At 45.4% G+C, this 20,248-nt stretch overlaps 1 protein-coding gene across 1 annotated transcript in view; it reads left to right on the top strand.

The window, feature by feature from the left end:
- Positions 1–20,248, top strand: part of LOC146206224 (aurora kinase-like) — an 880,154-nt gene that overhangs the window by 432,164 nt on the left and 427,742 nt on the right. The gene's annotated exons all lie outside the window — the stretch shown is intronic.

Genomic DNA, 20,248 nt, shown 5'->3' with positions numbered 1-20,248 from the left:
ACAAGCAAAGTGACGGCACAACATGGCGACAGGATGAACGATTATTTAATGTCTGGCCTAGCGCAAAGGCTACCTTTCGCACCATTGCCGATCTTCTTTTTCGCAACAGTATATATATATAAGCTTTGGGACGTTAAACCCCACAAACCAACCAACCATATATATATATATATATATATATATATATATATATATATGGGGTTAGTATAAAATGATGTTATAAATGTAAAAAAAAAATAAATAAAATGTAAAAAAGTGGGGCTTTAGGATATATATATATATATATATCCTAAAGCCCCACTTTTTATCAATGAACAGCATTTTATACTGACGCCATTATACGAACATATATCTTTCTGTGTCGTTGCTGGCAGTACTCGATGACACCCTAAAGGCCTGGCAATAGCCGTTGTCTAGCCACCGAAACGGCGAGGGGAACGGCGGCATACATAAAAGACACCACTGTAGCTGGAAGCCACTCTCCATTCTCTTCTGGCGCACTGTACGCTCATTGTCGCTATTAACGGACCATGGTCCCACTCCTTATTTTTTTTTTCTTTTGTATCCAAATTGTTACACAGCCGTTCTCCGGGCAATTCCTTCTTGGTTTTCACACCATTTCGCTTGCAAGTTAACATGCTTCTGCTAAAATCAGTTTGCGATAGGAAATGGAGCAGACGACATCATCATCATCATCATCATCATCATCATCATCAGCCTGACTATACCCACTGCAGGGCGAAGGCCTCTCCCATATTTCTCCACTTAACCCGGTTCTGTGCTAGCTGCATCCACTTGACTCCTGCGAACTTCTTAACCTCATCCGCCCACCTAACTTTTTGCCGCCCCCTGCTACATTTTCCTTCCCTTGGAATCCAGTTTGTTACCCTAAAGGTGGATTCACACGACGGACCGAATAGTGAAGCGATCGGTCACGTGACCTCTGATCCGAGGTCCGTCCGTCCGCGGCGAGCATTCACACGGTGGGAGAGAATAGCAGACGACAGAGCGGACTTACTCTTTCTCCCAGGCACTGCGCGAGAGGAGAGCCTTGTTCTGGCGCGCTGTTATCGAGGGTAGCCTACCATGGACGATGCATGGACGGTGGGTGAATGCGCGGGTTGCGGCGGCCTACAGCTACTGCTGCTGCGCCGTTTTGCCAAAGTATTGTGGTGACTGTTTCGCTCGATGTGGTATACTACGCAGGCAGTTCTCTGCAGTGCAAACGATCGCGCTTACTCTATGAGAGCTGCATGAAAATACTGCTTTCAACCCTTGGAAGACGACCATTCGGACTGCCCCTATGCTCCCGGTACGTGCCAAATGCCAAAACGCTTGAGGAAAGCGATGAATACATTCAAGCGACTGCTCTGTGCAGTCACTAAACTCACGCATTCGGTATCGCGCAGTGCAAGAGCCTGTCACTGTAAATTCTGTGAAAACCATGTACTGCGAATGAAGGCAAAAACAGGCTAGTTCGACTCCAAAATAGAAACGACTGCCGTCAGTCGTCAGAAGCCGCTTCTCGCTTTCCTCCAGCGTTTTAGTGCAATGTATGTTACGTTGTCTATGCTTGGGCACCGGGAGCATAGCTGGAAAGCGTTCCGCGAGAGAAATAAATAAATAAAAAAATGTCTTGTCCGTGAAGGATCCGAATTGTGAAAAGGACTCTCGACCTTGTCGCGAATTGCTGCTCGCGGACTGAAGCGAAGCAGCGGAAATCACTGACGTAGGGCCACGTCACAGCGAATCGTGAGAGCGATTCGCTATTCGGTCCGTCGTGTGAATCCACGGTCATCCTCTCTTCGCACTACATCTCCTGCCGATGTCCATTTCTTGTTCTTAATTTCCGCTAGAATGTCGGTAACTTGAGTTATTTCTCTGACCCACTCTGCACGCTTCCTATATATCTCTTAATGTTAACCCTACCATTTTTCGTTCCATAGCCCTCTGGGTTGTCCTTAACTTAAGTAAAACTCTTTTGGTTAGCCTCCACGTTTCAGCCCCACAGGTGAGTACAGGTAAGATGCAACTGTTATATACTTTCCTCTTTAGCGATACCGGTAAGCTGCTAGTCATAATCTGTGAGTGCTTGGCAAATGCGCTCCATCCCAATCTTATTCTTCTTGTTATTTCCTTTTCATGGTCCGGATCTGCGGTTGCTACCTGTCCTAAGTAGACATATTCGCCTACTACTTCCAGTACTTCGCTACCTAATGTAAACTGCTGTTCCTTCTCGAGGCTGTTGAACATTACCTTAGTCTTCTGCATATTGATTTTCAAGCCTGCCTTTCTACTTTTCCTGTCTAGGTCATCAATTATTATTTGCAGTTCATCCCCTGGGTTGCTTAGCAAGGCAATGTCATCAGCAGACGACATATGCACCTCCAATTGTTTGCCTTCCAACTAAGGTTTCGGCTGAGAAATAATTTTTTTTTTTTTGCGATCGTATTTCAGTTAATGGCGTATAACAGACATTCCCTGTGCGGGAACAGAAACTTTCATAATTCCACACACATTCTTTACAGTGTACAATATATTAATGAATTCATATGAATATATGATCTTTTCGCATTTTCTTGGGTCATTGAAAATGCAGGGAAGGTGGTGTTTTCGAATTCTTTTTTATGTTAACGTCGAGAAAGTATAAGCCGGAACAATTTACTTGCGTTTTCCTTGTCTGTCGTAGTGGTTTTCAAAAATAGTTTGAACGACTTGAAAAAAAGGCGTTTCTGAACCAATTTGTTCCAAACTTTGGGAGAGGTGACTTTTCCTTGATATCCAGGCCTTTATTCGGAATCTAGGTCGTCGAGATAAAAAAAAAAAAAAAAAAAGAAAAACGCACAATGTAGCTCACTTGCACATCAACGCCTTAGCTTTTAATCTAGAAGACTTAATGCTAGTAAATGTTGTTCGACGGAAGAAATTACTTTTTGAAGTTCGTAACCAGAGACAGTGACAGGCACTGCGCTACCCGAGGTTTGGATAGGGGGACCCTACCGGATAAAGGGATAGAGGAATAATGTGCATGTCTATTAGCGAGGTTTAGAATTTATTCAGTCCTTAACATTTGAGCACGGGGGTCTCAGACCCCTCTTAAATACTGGCGCGGGGTCTCAGACCCCTGAGACCCTCCTGACTTTAAGCCCTGTACCGACAGTATCTCGAACGACGGACACCTTGCCGCTCGGGGCAGCCGCGCGAGCACGTCGGAGAAAGGTAGCACCTCTGGCACAACATGACTGCGTCGCGGAGTTGTTCGTCTGCATGCGTCGTGGCGTTTGCCTCTCTCCAATGACGACCTTTGAAGAGGCTGCTAGAACAGGCACAATATCTCACAGAAGCTACGATTTCTCTTAATACAACTTCACCATTGGGAAAAAGCGCTACGCCGTAGTCACCCTCGCACCAACCCTCACCGATGTTACCATTCGACAGAAACAGCAATTTAACACTGCTTCAATGTTTCGCAGTCTTAGTAAAAAGCGCTTGAGTAAACTTTCTATAAACATCTAAATAGCATAAATATAGCATGATACGACATAATTAATGCAACATTCTTGAAAATGGTAATGCACCCTGCGCGGGCATGTAGGCCTACCACACGTGACGGCATACAAGACAACACTTGAACTCCTAAACCCAGCACCACATGCAACTCCCACACTCACTTCTCAGCAAATAGAGTCAAGTTTATGTATGCATATCCAGTTGTATGCTTCTTGGCTGGGACACCTCTTTGCTAATTCTTGTAGGATTACCTGTTATTTTACACTGTCCAATGGTTTCCGCATATCAACCTCGAGGATGTAATCTGGTGCCTGTTTGCAAGACCTGCGGCTGATTACCCTGCGGAGCAGCCAAAGGCAGTCATGCCCGAGCCGGATGCAACCCAGGGTGTACGTATTCGATGTAATGCGGTATTCTTGTGGATATCATTCGCTCAACCAGTTTGGATGAATGAAGAGCTGCTTAAGCTGGTCAGCATACCACGCATACGAGACATTATCAAAGAAGCAAAAATACGAATGCAATCCCGACGAGAAAACACGACGTAAGGGATCATGGTATGGGACTATCGAATCAACATTGATCCAAGGCCCCTGGTGACAGAGACTTCAACCCCCGTGGGAGACGCCGGTAATCGCACTAAGGCCACTACGACCTAGCAGGTGGAACGCGGTGGCTGGGCACCTTTTAGAACAGAGAACGGCTCTCGCAAAACCGCTGAACAGAATAGTAGACATCTACAGTGACGCTGCCGTTAGAAATGAAAGCATGAGTGTGGCAGCGCCCCAACACAACGGACAGCACACATGCCACCTACCTGCAGGAACAATTTTACACTCTGAGTTGCTTGCCATATGGGGAGCCATAAGCACCATTACGACAGCTGCAGCCACAAGAGACAATTTCAATGGATATCGAATTTTAACCAACCCATACGCAGCGATATTGCACAGCTGACGGCACCAACCACAGAAGACGCACTGGCCAACGACATCGGAAAGAGCCTAAAGCGAATGCGGGAAGATGGAAAAGAAAGATCACCGGGACATACTGGCACGGACGGGGGAAACACACCCACGCAAGCGGCTGGGCTTCCTGGCAGGTACAACGCCCCACACCCCAGCTCCATGCCTAACCAGATAGACTCAAATCCCTGCTAAACAATGCTCTCTAAAGGCTCCTCTGGCAGAAGGATTATGCACGCACCAAAATAAAACACCACAGCAGGCTCAGGTTATATGAAGCAACACCAACGCCGGTGTTTGACAACACGAAAGGGCTCACTCGACCACCAGAGATATTTCTCAACAAAGTAATAACAAACGCAGCCTGCACACCACACATACTTGACAAGTGGTTTCTCGGCAGACACGAAATACTAAAACACAGCTTATCTACCCACTGTCAGTAACAATGTACAGCAGACCCAAACCATCTTATATGGCAGTGCGCATCGTTTTCACGAGGAAAAAACAAAATAACGCATATTCCACACGATGACATGCCCACCCTAGCAGATCAGATTCTATCAAGCACAGCAATACAACATTCCATTGCCACCTATGACAGTGAGAGCGGCCTGCTTCGAGTAGTGTGAGAGAAGCGGCAGCATGATAAGCAACGAGAAACCGGTTGAACTATCCTGAAGAAGTTACACTCCCATTCCTCCTAACTCTCTAACCACCCAAACAGCGGCCGAAAGCCATCCCTTCATTTAAATGAAGGATTCATTCATTCATTCATTCATTCATTCATTCATTCATTCATTCATTCATTCATTCATTCATTCATTCATTCATTCATTCATTCATATATGCATTTCTAAGGGGTTCACCAGGGAGTCCCATGGGTAATAGTGGCAAATGTGTAATAAAAAGCTTTGTGGCAAAATAATAGAGAAGTGCTTGCGATCTGCGGCACAAATATTCTCAGACCGTTATTTAAGGCCGTTATTTAAGCTCTGTGCGAGATATGCCAGTGCAGTTTGTGCTGGTGGATTGTACAGCAAGGTGGACATTATATACGCAGTTCGAAATACGCATTTTTAGCTGGCTTCCAACAATGTATGTACATCGTTAAAGCTGCGGTGCTGTGCGTGGTATTGTCGCGAAACTAACACTCACTGCGTCTACGCCATCAAATAGGCAAAGTGACGTCATTTTAACAATGTGCATAACGGTAAGCCACCTTTACGAGGTAAAATGTGGGTATTTTTTACAATAAATATTTCCAACTGCACTGCCAATAAAGGAAATTTAAAAACTGAACTCCTTAAAAACTGTTCTGCATATAATGTTGGCACCTAAAACCAAAAATAATGTTTATTATTTAATTACCTGCTTAATTACTGAGCACTAGCTATCACGAAGATAATGTCCGCCTTGCTGTACAATTCACGTGCACAGACCGCAGTCACGTATCTCACACAGGGATTTAAACAATGGCCGGTAAACAGTTAAAAATAACACTGTATAAATGAAAAGAAAGCTTAGTTTAATAACTTCCTCACTAGAAGCAAAACGGGAAAAGTGTTGAGACTCAGTGCATAAAATTTATTTCAAATGTTGTGCAGTTATGATTTAAATATTGTATTTTCGCATGTATATTATATTACAACCTCTTTTAATTGTAACAAAAATTATTGGACACTATAGCTCTGACGTTAAGGGTATGGCGCCCTAGCGTTTTACACACGTGGACGATGTTTTTCACTATTTTATTTTTATAGAGCTACTTAACATCAGCAAATATTAGCTCTCCATTCTGAGCAGTTTGATACCTGTGAACGCATTTTCATTGCATTTCAAATATTTCAATGAACTAATTGATCAATTGCAAACTCTAAATTTTGTTAATTAGCATCATCAAGAATTGACTTTTCATTCTGAGCATTTAGACATCTGTGAGCCCCTTTTTTCCATTTTTTTCTTCATTTCTTTGATTCATGAGGCAATCAGTTAGGGACAATGATTTCGTTACCTCGTCATTGCCTATCACTCCAATCAGTCATCAATCACTAGAACTCCAAATTACCACGATAGGATTTTTTTTTTTACGCAGTAAGCGATTATTTCCGACACGTGGTGCCGACTACTACGACGACTACTCGCCGACGGCTCTTCAACTGAACGAGCTGTACAAGCTATCGCTTGATAAAATAATGCTCATGTTACAACATCCCCTTCGTCTGTACATGCCATTAGCCAAGGGCACAACCGCAACATAAAATATTTGTTTTTTGATATAATTAGAATAACATTAAAATGCCAGCATTCGAATACTAATGGTTATTTTGGATTTTATGCTAATGTTTTCAATGCCACGCAACTTGAAAAACATTTTCATAACATTATTACAACGTTCAGTGCTACCGGGGCGCCCTAAACGGCCGAACCAACAAGCATTTTTTTTTTTCTCCGCGTGTGAGTGAATAGTCTTTAATGATCAATAGAGTTGGCACGAAGGCCTTTTCATGGGAGAGGGGTAGTAGGGTCAAGGAGGTCACATTTCGGTGTCAGTGTCTGCTTCACGTGCAAACTCCCAGAGGGATAGCAGCGTGGGTCAGGCCCGAGCGTCGTCTTTGCTTGGTGTTCAATCACTGAATGTGGTGACATGGCCTGGAAGGTGTATTTTTTTCTGATGTTCTGGTAGCCAGGGCAGCCCCACAACGTGTGTTGCACCGTTGGGCGGGCGTCCATCTGTAAACGCGACTTGACCGTTCAAATTTAGCGCGTGTTCGCTCATGTCGGTGCTGCCACGTGGCGGCAGCCACAACATTGGTACGGTGCTAAAAGCAGTAACGGTCATATTGTTTACTACGTTTATGTATAAAAACAATATTTTTTGGTTTATCAGCACTTTGTTGCGCGTCACAGTAGTAATTTAAGAATTTAATTTTTATGATTTGTATGGTGGGTGGCCAGACGCCTAAGCGTGTCTCTGCTCCTCGAGATGGACGTTTTTGTAGTTTAAGACGCTGATATAGCTCACGTAGGTAATTTATTTTTTATTATAAAATTGTTTCAAACATTAATATTTTAACAACACAAAAAACTGTTACAAAAATATTGGCATAGTTGCCAACGTTATATGCAAAAACCCTTTTGTGTCAATGTGTGCAGACTTTCATACTTATTAAAAAAAAGAAAAATTGCCGTTTATTATAAAATTCATTTTATTTATATTTAACACTATTAGTTATAACATTTTTTTGCCGTAAGAAACTTCGTTCTTTAAAAGAAGATTTTCTTCAGTGTTATAAACAAAACTTTGACCTTCTATTTCCGCTAAAAGTGAAAGCGGTGAAATTGTGAAAATTGAAGCATTGTTTCAACTCACAAGCATTTTATTTTGTGATTTAATTGTTGTGGAAGTTTTAATTTTTGTCAAATAGTACAAATTAGGTTACTTTTGTGCTTACAGCGTGGCCAACATTACTTGCAATGTTCGCTAATTTTGTGCAAGTTTTTCATGCATATTTGACGAATAAATTTTTTACGATAAACATTTATTTATTATATGCGCAACCTATTTTTTTTTACTGTACGGAAAGTAAGCAGTTTGAAAAAATTTCAGTGTTATATACTTCACTGTAAACTTCCATTTTCGCTAAAACTGAAAAGTTTGAAACCTCAAAATTTAAGACATTGCTTGAGCTCATGAATGCTTATTATTTTACTTTCTAACAGCAACAGGATTTCAAATCTGTGTAAGGCAGAAAACAGTTATGTTCATTATGGTGTGCACACTGTGGCCAACTTTTATGCACATTTGAAAAGGAGCCACTTGTGGTAAACGTTGGCCTTTATTTATATTAATGACTGTTTTTACCAAACTCTTCTTCTGCACACAAACCTAATTTCATGAACAATTCATCCTAGTATTTTGTGTGGAATTATCAGGTATTTTGACTAAATGTGGAGAATTTGAAACCTAAATTTTAGGCAAGGTTTTTTTTTTTTTTTTTTTTTGTCATACTTTGCCATTGTAAGCTTTCTGGTGTAACTGAAAAATATTTATTCACTTTTTCCATGAGTCATATTTTGATACGCGAACGTTGGCTATGCGACTCCGTTGGCTTTGGCTACGGTTTGTCGTAAGAAATTTAAGGTGTTCCACATTGGGGTTTGACTGAACCGCTTTTAATGAAGGCGTGCTTTTCCGTTTCCAAGCGACCGGTGCGGCATCTATTGTCTAAAGCTGCGCACGTAGGCGCATTCAGTGGTTTTTAAACTTGTTTTTTCTCAAAGCGCCGTGCATAGTGCTTATTTTTCTCGTCCGGTGGCGCTACAATATGTACTTTTTCTTTAAATAGCGCTTTACGTATGCGGCTCGGAGACTGCTACGGTTGGCTGATCGTGGATGAGTGCAGAAGCAAAGTTGCGCTCTCGTTTAAGTGGCCATAGTGCTCTAGAATATTCTAGAGCACTATAAAGTGGCAACCGTATGAGGCGACAATCCTTGGCGATGCTTCGCGCGACGACGACGCCTGTCGTTGCCGCATGGTACACACCGCACGAAGCGACGGGACCCGCGGCGACAGAGCGGCGCGTTTTCACCGTTGCTCTGTAACCGTCGCCTTGTAGCTTGGTCGAGGGGAGTGCAGTTACGCTAGTATCCCGTTTATAACCTAAACAGCATGAAGTATGATAAAATAGCGATGAAATTTGTTAGTAACGCATCGCGCATTAAAGGGACATAGCGCAGCGGTGCGCTACTACACTGCGATGCAGATTTGCATTGCAAGCAGTGAATTTATCCCGCTCTTTTCGGAAATTAACAATAGCCTTTCTTTTCCTTTATTACCCTAACAATATTTTACTGAAATGTCTCGATGCGCTGATATGTGCCTGGATCAGAAAAAGTGAACGTCTGCAGGTTCTTCGCTCAAACCGGACTAGAAAAACAATCTCCACTCGCAAAGCCAGAACGGAATTTGGGTCGCGAGCTGATTCCGGGCGCCAGGCGAACTGCGTTGAGGGAGGCAACGTTAACAAGGGGGAAGGGGGGGGGGGGGGGAGTGGTTTTTCATGATTTGCTACGGTAAAAGAAACTCTTGATGCCACAGTGGACGTTTGTAACAAAGAAATTCATTTTTTTCTCCATTTTTTGCTCTCTCTGCTTTCTGCTTGGTGGCCTCACCTCAGTGGCCTGGCTGGTGTGCACCTAAAGCGATCTTTGCAGGAGAGCTAGCTATAATATTTGTCATTTTGACTGCTTTCTAGAGCACGACCTAACTAAGCAAAACCAGAATTTTGATTTCGCTGCAGCTGTTTTTTGAACGAAGCTACAGTACGGATTTAAAAAGGGCGCCGAGGATTAGTGTAGGCAAGCCCTCGCAGTTTCGTACAGAAAGACGACGAGCGTCGGCATATAATCGCAAAGATATAGGAGGGAATCCTTGAGGGCGTATGTGCACGGTGAATTTGAAAAATAAATACTGGGTGCTCACCGTTGTTTCCTTTGTCTGTCAGCCACGTAGGCGCCTGGATAGCCGGAACCGATAATATCCTAAACCTGCGTCGTCTGCTATTCATGTACACGGGGAAAAAAAAAAAAAAAAATCTGTGTGGTAGGTGGTCTTGAAAATGTAGCAGCCATCTCTGTAAGATTAAAGCCAAGAAATTAAAATTTCCTTTCTTCATATAACCGCTGTTTGGGGCCTTGAGAGACATCGTTCCCATATCAACCTAAACCCTTAAATTCGCTTTTGCCGTACGACTTCATGTGTGCATTCCATAGGCAGAATAATTTTGCGACTAGGAAAAAAGCTAAAAGAACGCTGTTCTGTAATACCTTGAACAAGTATTCGTGAGAGAGTTTTGCTATCATGTTTAAACTCAGAGCGCTTATTTTTTAAGGTCGACTATTTTGTGTGTGTGTGTGTGTGTGTGTGTGTGTGTGTGTGTGTGTGTGTGTGTGTGTGTGTGTGTGTGTGTGTGTGTGTGTGTGTGTGTGTGTGTGTGTGTGTGTGTGTGTGTGTGTGTGTGTGTGTGTGTGTGTGTGTGTGTGTGTGTGTGTGTGTGTGTGTGTGTGTGTGTGTGTGTGTGTGTGTGTGTGTGTGTGTGTGTGTGTGTGTGTGTGTGTGTGTGTGTGTGTGTGTGTGTGTGTGTGTGTGTGTGTGTGTGTGTGTGTGTGTGTGTGTGTGTGTGTGTGTGTGTGTGTGTGTGTGTGTGTGTGTGTGTGTGTGTGTGTGTAAACTATGACCATTCTGTTGCACATTCAAACATTTCTCTTACATACACCAACTTTGTCATAAACTGTCCACTTATGCGTGGAACTAGAGGAACGACGGTTTCGAAGGCAAAGGGGGAATTTTCGCCTCTTGCGAACGTCCTGTGGCTTTTTGTTTTCGTTGTCACGTGGAAGTCGGGGAAATTCCGCCAATCGGGCGCTAACTGCTCAGCTTACGCGTAAGTATACTTCGAATGCAGTGACAAGCGCAGTTGCCACACACACACACACAAAAAAAAAAAAAGAATGGTAGTGGTTTAGCTCTCGTTAAACCTGGTAGAGTAGCAAGAGCTAGATACCCCTGGCTACGCTTAGCTTTCGCTTGAAAGTAAGACACACGGTTCACTTAACAGCTTGAACTTTATTGTTTATACCAACTAAGACGCTCCGGTGGTCAGTAAAGTAGTGAAACTTAGCCAAACGCCATTCCGCTAGTGGTAGGGAAGAGCGACACACTGAGGCGCAGCCCATAAGCCGAACTGTTTATTGGGAGCTCCCAATGTTCTTCTTTGGTTTTTGCAGTATCCGCGCGCTCCGGCGTCGCCTACCTCCGTTGCCGAGGCTGTCCCTAAAGTCAGGAGGGGAGGGCGAAGGAAGAGCCGCAGCGCAGCGACGACGCGCACGGCGCGCACACCAGCTGCGGGCTATAATGTTTTTATTATAAGCTTTATTTTCGGTCGAGGGATTTCAAGTGCTTGTTGTCTTCAGCCACGTCAAGTGGCCAAGAGGCCTTGGCCTCTGGCGACTTTGAGGGCTCGTTCGATAGCCCGGACTTGGTCGTCTGCCTCCAAGCTGGCCAACGCGGCCTCCCAGTGCACTGCTGAGCGAGATGCAGTGGCTAATGAATGCACGACGGTTATGAGAAGAAAATTATTGATGAAGCCTCTACCGCATCACACTTTGTCGTCATCAATCTCTCCACACAGGAATTATGTTCAATTACCGAGATATATTATGATGATTCATGGACAGAGGAGGGCATTTAACATCAAAACGTCCAACCTCACCTCAACCTCAATTAACATTTCCTGACCTCACTCAACCTCATGCATTGAGTTTCATGTTTGCCCAGGTGATCTCACCTTAAACTCAAAGTTGAAGGTTGCTTGCTCGACCTCGAAAAGAAGAAAAATCTAAATAGAGAGAGAAAGGTTTTTCACTTGAGAACGCTAATTATAAAACGTCACGGTGCAAATTCTGTGCGGTGCCGCGCCAGAATGACGACATAATTGGTAATGTAAAAAAAGAAAATGAGCCCCTGCCGAGGCTACTGATTTATAGCAGGCTGACTTAATAATGGCAGTATAATTGGTCAATTTCAACTCTTCAAATTTTTTTGTTTTAATTTATCTTTTGTTATGGTGACATTTTGTACGGCCTAATTCCCCCTGTCATGCTTGTATGTGAGCTGCTGGATACGGCCGGACCCCTGAAGGTATTTAGTCTGGGCTCTGCAGTGAAACTCCGCCCATATTTATGACCGTCGCACAGTGTTCCTCCACGGCCGTAGCAAGTAATAATGTTTTAGTTAAAACTTTTTCCTGCGACTTAAAATATAATCGCTTGACAAAATCAGAAGCATTCTAATGTTTCTTCATTGTTACATCTGTTTTACAAGACGATAGATCTGCCGTTTACGGAGGGACAGGTGAAGGCTGTAATACCATAGCATTTTTTTTTTTATTAAATTAACATCTCACTGGTGACTTATCACAAGACGCAGACGGTACAAAATGTTACCATATGTAGAGGCGTGTCGTTACGAAAAGATAAAGCGTGCTTTCGATGTCTTTGCCAATGCGGTAACTGCGCGCGCACACATCGTCATCGGCATATTTACATTTTTTTCCTATATCTGCCATAACTACACCTAACAGTTACTGTTACTATACTCTACTGCAACCATGTCATGCGCCCTGGACGTCGAACGTAACAATGCGACAGTCCTCAAGAAGAGCGGGCCTCAACTGAAAAGGTTGAAAACATACATCAGAAATTGCAGCAAGTCGTCGACCACGGCCAAGGCTGCCTCACCTGCGCCTCTTGGAAAGATGCTCCCCCTTCTCTCAGAGTCCGAATGCGGGAGGAAAAGCCATCCTCGGCAAATGGCGAAGAACATAGCGTGTCCTTTAGATGCTGTCTTGCCGATTTCGGGCGGCTCACCAAAGCCATCATCATCATCATCATCAGCCTGATTATACCCACTGCAGGGCGAAGGCCTCTCCCATATTTCTCCACTTAACCCGGTTTTGTGCTAGCTGCATCCACTTGACCCCTGCGAACTTCTTAATCTCATCCGCCCACCTAACTTTCTGCCGCCCCCTGCTACGCTTTCCTTCCCTTGGAATCCAGTTTGTTACCCTCAGCGACCATCGGTTATCCTCTCTTCGCACTACATGTCCTGCCCATGTCCATTTCTTCTTCTTAATTTCCACTAGAATGTCGGTAACTTGAGTTATTTCTCTGACCCACTCTGCACGCTTTCTATCTCTTAATGTTACCCCTACCATTTTTCGTTCCATAGCCCTCTGGGTTGTCCTCAACTTAAGTAGAACTCTCTTGGTTAGCCTCCACGTTTCAGCCCCATAAGCCGTTTGGAGGCAACTTCCAAGCGGACGTTCCAGGAAGGTGACGATGAGAACATGGGGCTGAGACACTGGCGACTAGTCACGACGAGATAGCCACACCCACTGGAAGAATGGAGCGCGAACCCTTACTCCACGTTACGGAAGCTTTTTCGTCTGTCTTCGACTGCATATCTCTCTCGCTCATTATCCCTTCCGCCCCCTCTTATCACCGTCAAGAGAGGAAGGCCAGCGGGAGTTGAACATGGTGGCGCCGGCTACACAGAGAAAGAGCAGAATTCGAACACTGACTGGCGCGTCCCTCCTGCGAAACGATGAGATGCCTGCGTGGTCGCCAAGCGACAGAAGTCGGCGCAGCCGCCGCAACTTTCTGAGAAGCGAAAAGGGCCTGTCTTTATATTTCTTTAGACGAACAGGAATACGCCAGTCGAAGAGGAACGCACTACTAATTATACTCCCTTATCTACGAAGTCTCTGAGAGAGCTGTATAGCTTTCGTAGCCGTGTGGGTGCGATCGTGTGGATGTCAATGAGTAATTAATCTCTTATTACAAATCTACTCCACCTTGGGGGATTACCGTTAATATTCAATCAACAATCTTAGTGCGTCTTGGCCGGTCTAAGACTTGATTGCTCTAATTCAGTGCAGAAAATATAGTTCAGGCCAATGCGATTCCCGAACCATTTAATTTAAGCTTGAGGCCTTCCTGATGCACCGAGGAAGGCTGATGCCCTGCCTAGGTTAACTTGCTTTGATGACACAAAAATTACCCACGATTACGTAACATCCTAATGCGAAATTTGAGCGCAGCTCATCACCTGTTTCACCTTTTCGATAGATTGAGGCAAAGATTTCGAGCAAGACACGTATGTACAATTACAGACAACTTTCTTTTTAATTTTTCACACGTATTTCTTTAAGAAACACACCACAAACAGTTCTTGACTGTCATGAAAGAAGCTCTGTGGTCGGAGAAATGAAGAGAGCAATTGAGTTATCGGGAGGTTGCGGGAAGCAGCGCGTGGGCCCATAGGAACGTTGCGCGACGAACAGATAGCAACGACTGACTGATGCCGCTGACGCGCTTGCGAGTGAAGCGAGTAAGAACGGGATGCACGCACCGTGTTCCGCTGATAGCGAGCCGGCGTTTCGGCAACCAGAGAGCACCCTCGCCACCACGCAGGAAAAGGGGGGACCCCCTCCTCCTCTTTCTGCGTGGCGGCGACGGTGCTCTACGCAGTCACATTGTCTTGACACCGTGGTCTTGACCCGCTAGCGGCGGCAGCGGCATCAGTCAGTCGCTGCTAGCACTGCCTACGGCGATGGTGTTCTCCGGTTGCTGCGCGCGCTCATGCCCTCATCGTCCGCCGCTGAGTGTACCCCCCCCCCCTCTCCCCCTCCGCTCTTCCTGCGAGGCTTCAGTTGCCGAAGCGCCGGCTCGAACTGGGGGGATGAAAGGGCGGCGGAGCTGATTACGAGGCCGACGCGACCGACGCCGACGCGGAACCCAGGAACGGGCACCAAAGAGCTGCGCTCTAAAACACGAAAAGCAACGTGCATCCCTCATGCAACGCAAGGGTAAGCTTTGTTGCAGAGCACATCAGCCTAACAGTGAAGCTGTATGTTAAGTTTTTGAACCGCCGTTTGGGTATACTGGTATATTCTAGGCACTATAGTTTGGATGCTATAGCTAAATGAATTAGTGCGAAACGTTTGTTTCTCTACGAAGAAATTGACCGTGTACATGCCACTGCTTCCTGCTTGAGTTGCCAATAAAAAGCTACACGCGGTAGGTAGCAGTGGGTATATTCGATCAGTCCCGGACTGTCCGGGACTACTTGCTGACAGTCGTCCGGCGTTCGTTTTTCCTCAGGCAGCCCAGAAGCCGCGCCCACAAGTAAAGCTCCTGAACCGGCGGCCATATTGAGTTAGACTCCGAGCTCATTCTGAGTACTTTTCGTGTTCCTTTTGCATCTTCGCTTTCATGTCTTATGTTCTCTATACAGCTGAAAGCGTCCAGAACCCCGAACACTGATTTTGTTCGTGCTGTCAAGTTCTTCACAACTGTTTCGCAATCTTTTCAACGCGCAGGTCCGAAAGCGTCGCAAGCGAGCCGCTGGGTACTAAAGCAGCTAACGCTTATTGTAAATGTCTTTTCAAACGCTTTAGTTGGCTTTCGAACGCAGTGAGCTGGGTCCTTGGAGGAACTTCGCTAATAGCAACGGAAAACCAACCCTGCACAGAGTTCTGTAAAACGCTTCGCATTCAGGCATGTCACACGCTCCGTTTGCAAAATTACTGCGAAAGAACTATGATCGTCCGCTGAAAGCAAACGTTGGAAGAAGCTTGCGAGGTCATGTGACCATCACGCTGCTTCCTGTCAGAGCGGAAGCCGAGACCTGTCGGCAAGTAGTCTGAAACTGGAAAATCGAGTGTACCCAGTGACTAGCATGAGCAGTTTTAGACCAGAATACGTGAGATTCTCTCTCTGTCTCTCTCTCTCTCTCTCTCTCTCTCTCTCTCTCACGCACATACATGCGCGCTCGTGCAATTTTGGCATACAAGGTGAGCCTAAATATACAGATATCAGGAATGAACAGAGGACAAATCCAGTGACCATGTAATTTTGCTTAAGCAGAAACAGTTACGCACTATACACAGATGACCCGACGCTGGGCTGCCACTTGTATCGATCGGTTTTAACAGCCATTTGTCGCTTGGTTTCTCTCGGAAAACTAGGCATTCTTCAGCACTCAATGCAAACACGGGGGCCAGTTGGTTGATCATACTGGGGAATACTGCGCTACTTGATAGACAGAGACAACTGAAAGACGACACACGAATGAGGCGCAAACTTACAACTGTTTATTTTTATCGACAAAACACGTACATATATACATATAGCATTCTCGTCAAATCACAAACACATCATTCATGCGTGTGATCACGCGCGTTATCACTTCGACCATAACTCCGCATCTGCACAGCTATCATATCTAGCTCCTCTTTTGTGAGAGCCACAGATGATGTACTAACACATGTATCTTTTTTCTGCTGACTCAATTAAGAAGGCTTCTACGATTTCTCTTTCAATTCTTTGCTTTTGTTTGCCTGCAATTTCAGTCCTGTGGAATAATGGTTTTCAGCCAGTTTCGCATCGCAAGCAATGTTGCGCAAGATTTCCAGGGTGGCTGATTTTCCCACAGTCATTATGATGTTCCAGGAGCCTCTTATTAACACATCTTCCCGTTTGTCCGATGTATTGTTTTCCGCACGAAATCGGGATCTTGTAAATGATTTCATCCTGACAAGGTATGAACCTTTTTTGATGCGCAATTTCACATTCCTTCCTCTTGCCACGCTTGTCATGCTCATTTACTGCGTTACAGAGGCTTATCAAATTTTTTGGCGCCCTAAATATCACATTCACATTATGTTTGTTTGCTTCCTTCTTTAATCCATGTGACACTTTGTGTATATACGGAATTACAACACATCGCTCTCTGTTGCCCTCTTCTCTCTGCACCTGCGTTTTCTTCGTTATGTTTTTCAGCAGCTTTTCTGCCACAGACGAGATGACACTATCTGGAAAACCACTGGCTTTCAGCCAGTGGTTTTCCAGGAGCGTTGCCCACTCGTGCATGTTGCAGAGCATTAAGAAGTCCTGCGATCACAAAATGACAGAAAGCATCGGCATGCAAATAACCCGGCTGAAAGCCAGTGGTTTTCCAGATAGTGTCATCTCATCTGTGGCAGAAAAGCTGCTGAAAAACATAACGAAGAAAACGCAGGTGCAGAGAGAAGAGGGCAACAGAGAGCGATGTGTTGTAATTCCGTATATACACAAAGTGTCACATGCCCCGCCGGGGTGGCGCAGTGGTCACGGCGCTCGACTACTGTTCCCAAGGACGCGGGATCGAATCCCGGCCTCGGCGGCCGCTTTTCGACGGAGGCGAAAAGCAAGGCGCCCGTGTGCTGTGCGATGTCAGTGCACGTTAAAGAACCCCAGGTGGTCGAAATTTCCGGAGTCCTCCACTACGGCGTCTCTCATAGCCTGAGTCGCTTTGGGACGTTAAACCCAACAAACCAACAAACCAACCAACAAAGTGTCACATGGATTAAAGAAGGTAGCAAGCAAACATAATGTGAATGTGATATTTAGGGCGCCAAAAAAGGTGATAAGCCTCTGTAACGCAGTAAATGAGCATGACAAGCGTGGCAAGAGGAAGGAATGTGAAATTGCACATCAAAAAAGGTTCATACCTTGTCAGGATGAAATCATTTATAAGATCCCAATTTCGTGCGGAAAACAACACATCGGACAAACGGGAAGATGTGTTAATAAGAGGCTCCTGGAACATCATAATGACTGTGGGAAAATCAGCCACCCTGGAAATCTTGCGCAACATTGCTTGCGATGCGAAACTGGCTGAAAACCATTATTCCACAGGACTGAAATTGTAGGCAAACAAAAGCAAAGAATTGAAAGAGAAATCGTAGAAGCCTTCTTAATTGAGTCAGCAGAAAAAGATACATGTGTTAGTACATCATCTGTGGCTCTCACAAAAGAGGAGCTAGATATGATAGCTGTGCAGATGCAGAGTTATGGTCGAAGTGATAACGCGCGTGTTTACACGCATGAATGATGTGTTTGTGATTTGACGAGAATGCTATATGTATATATGTACGTGTTTTGTCGATAAAAATAAACAGTTGTAAGTTTGCGCCTCATTCGTGTGTCGTCTTTCACTTGTCTGTGTCTATCAAGTAGCGCAGTATTCCCCAGTATTCTCCAGCAATGTCGCGAGCGTTTCAAGCTCTGTGGCCGAAACAACCTGGAATTTCGTATTTGAAAAACCCATGTGCGCGTCTCTCCCAGCCTGCAGCGGTGAAGCGTAGGAACGCGCGGTGGCTGCAGCCGCTCGGGAAGAAGCGCTGACCCCTTCACAGAATGACACCACCCTCAGATAAGGTGGGCGCATCGAGACGCTATAAAAATTGAACACTGACCGATACAGGTTGCCCCAGCTAAGATAAATCTGAATTAAAAATTAAAAACTGAAATGTATTTTCTAAACTGAAATCAGGTGGACGTTGTTAGAAGCTGTGTAAAATTGCGGTATTTTTTTCTCCGCCTTTATGTATCTTTGATGATCGTAATTATTTCCCTTTTAGTTACTGCTTTTAACAATTACTTGTGGATAGAAATGCTGTCGAGCGCCATGAAAATGGCCTGACCCAGGTGCTTCCGCATGAGGTCCCCATTTTATCCGGCAACAGTGAAAGCCCACGATATTTTAAAAATTAACACCATGATATGTGCGCCTGAATGCGATGCGACTACAGGGCCGCGACTTGGTGCAGTGCTGGCAGCTTGACGCAGCTTGCCCTGAAGAGAAAAAAATGCTCTTGAGGTGATGGCTGCAGGATGCTTGCCTGCGACGAAATCATTTCCCACGCACAGGGAGCTGTCATAGTACGTTCCACCTTCGATCCGATCAGGAAAGCACAAAACGAAGACCAAATTTGTCGACGTGTTCTGTGGTCTTTCGTGCACAGACAGGAGGAAAAACGCAAAGTTCCCGCTTTCTTATGGCCTTACTGGCAGCATCGAGGAAGTCTATCTGAAAACGACAATGGCCTGCAATTTGGAATGCACTTGGTTATACCCCAACCAATTAAAAGATAGACTCGCCCGTTCACACAAAGTGTTCAGGGAATCAAGCGCTGCAGAGCCAGAGCAAGACAGTCCGTGTGGTGGCTGGGGGTGTCCAGCGAACTGCGCCAAGCCGCCTCGAACTCTGAAATATGTGCTAAAACCCACTAGAAAAATGTCCAGCCGCTCCCCAACATACATTCCTGAGCTGGCATGGCTTATGTATACAGTGGGCACAGATCTCTTCCAACTTCGATGCAAGCAATTGTTAGTGACTAGCTTTATCATTCGATGGAGGCGACCCTGCTCAGCTCAACTTCGGAGGATCAGCGTCAAATGGTCTCCAAGGTGAAGGTGGCAGCCATAGCCGCTGGGGTCCTGCACTGAGGACACCACCTTCCTGCCCTCCCTTTCTCTTAGCGAGAATAAACGTTTTTACAATCAATCGAGGCAAGCAGTCTCTCATGTGTGCGGATTACCAGTCTCGGTACCTGGGTCGAGCACACTCTGCTTTTACCACGGCACGCGAAGTAATAAACCACATTAAGAGCTTTTTCGCGTGTCATGGCATTCCCGTGGTCTTGGATTACGGCCCTCAATTTTTGTGTCCAGATTTCGCGAAATTCGCCAAGGCGTACGACATTGCTCATACAACGATCAGCCCCTTGCATCCGTAAGCCAATGGGACAGCAGAGCGAGCAATAAAAAAAGCCTGCTCAAGATGGCAAAAAGAGGCCCCCATCTTTCGTTAACGGCCCACAGAGACACAACGGGACCGACATTCTTCAGCCCATATGAATTGACCATTCTATGTGCATGCGTTCCGGTGTTTTCCGCTCTCTTTTAACCGCGGGCCGTCTGAGGCGAGAAGACAACCGAAAAAGACGGTGAAGGCAAAGAGCACAAAGAACAATAAAAGTAAAATATCAGTCAAAGGCACGGTGCCAGTGAACGGGCGATTCTCTCGGCTAAGACCCGAGTGTGGGGGAAAGACTGCGAGGGAGAAATACTGCAGCTAGCTGAGAACCGGCTCCAGTTCCCGTCACGTCAGTTCCCTCTGCACATCAGTTCGTGCGGGGGGAACGGATGATTTCTTTGAAGCCATCGCAAAGCCGGGAAACATCGCCTCCTTCTCCCGCTTTCCTGAACTACGACGATGGAGACTGGCTGTCGGCTCCAGGCGCATCGCCAGAGGATCAGGACGGCGGAGCCCGACTGCATCGAGACGACCCGAGTTCACGCGCCGGTAGTAACTCACCGCCCG

The sequence above is a fragment of the Amblyomma maculatum genome, chromosome 1, assembly GCF_055883805.1.
Source record: "Amblyomma maculatum isolate TAMU_Amacu chromosome 1, ASM5588380v1, whole genome shotgun sequence".
NCBI lineage: Eukaryota > Metazoa > Arthropoda > Arachnida > Ixodida > Ixodidae > Amblyomma > Amblyomma maculatum.
This window is presented reverse-complemented; position numbering and strand designations above follow the sequence as displayed.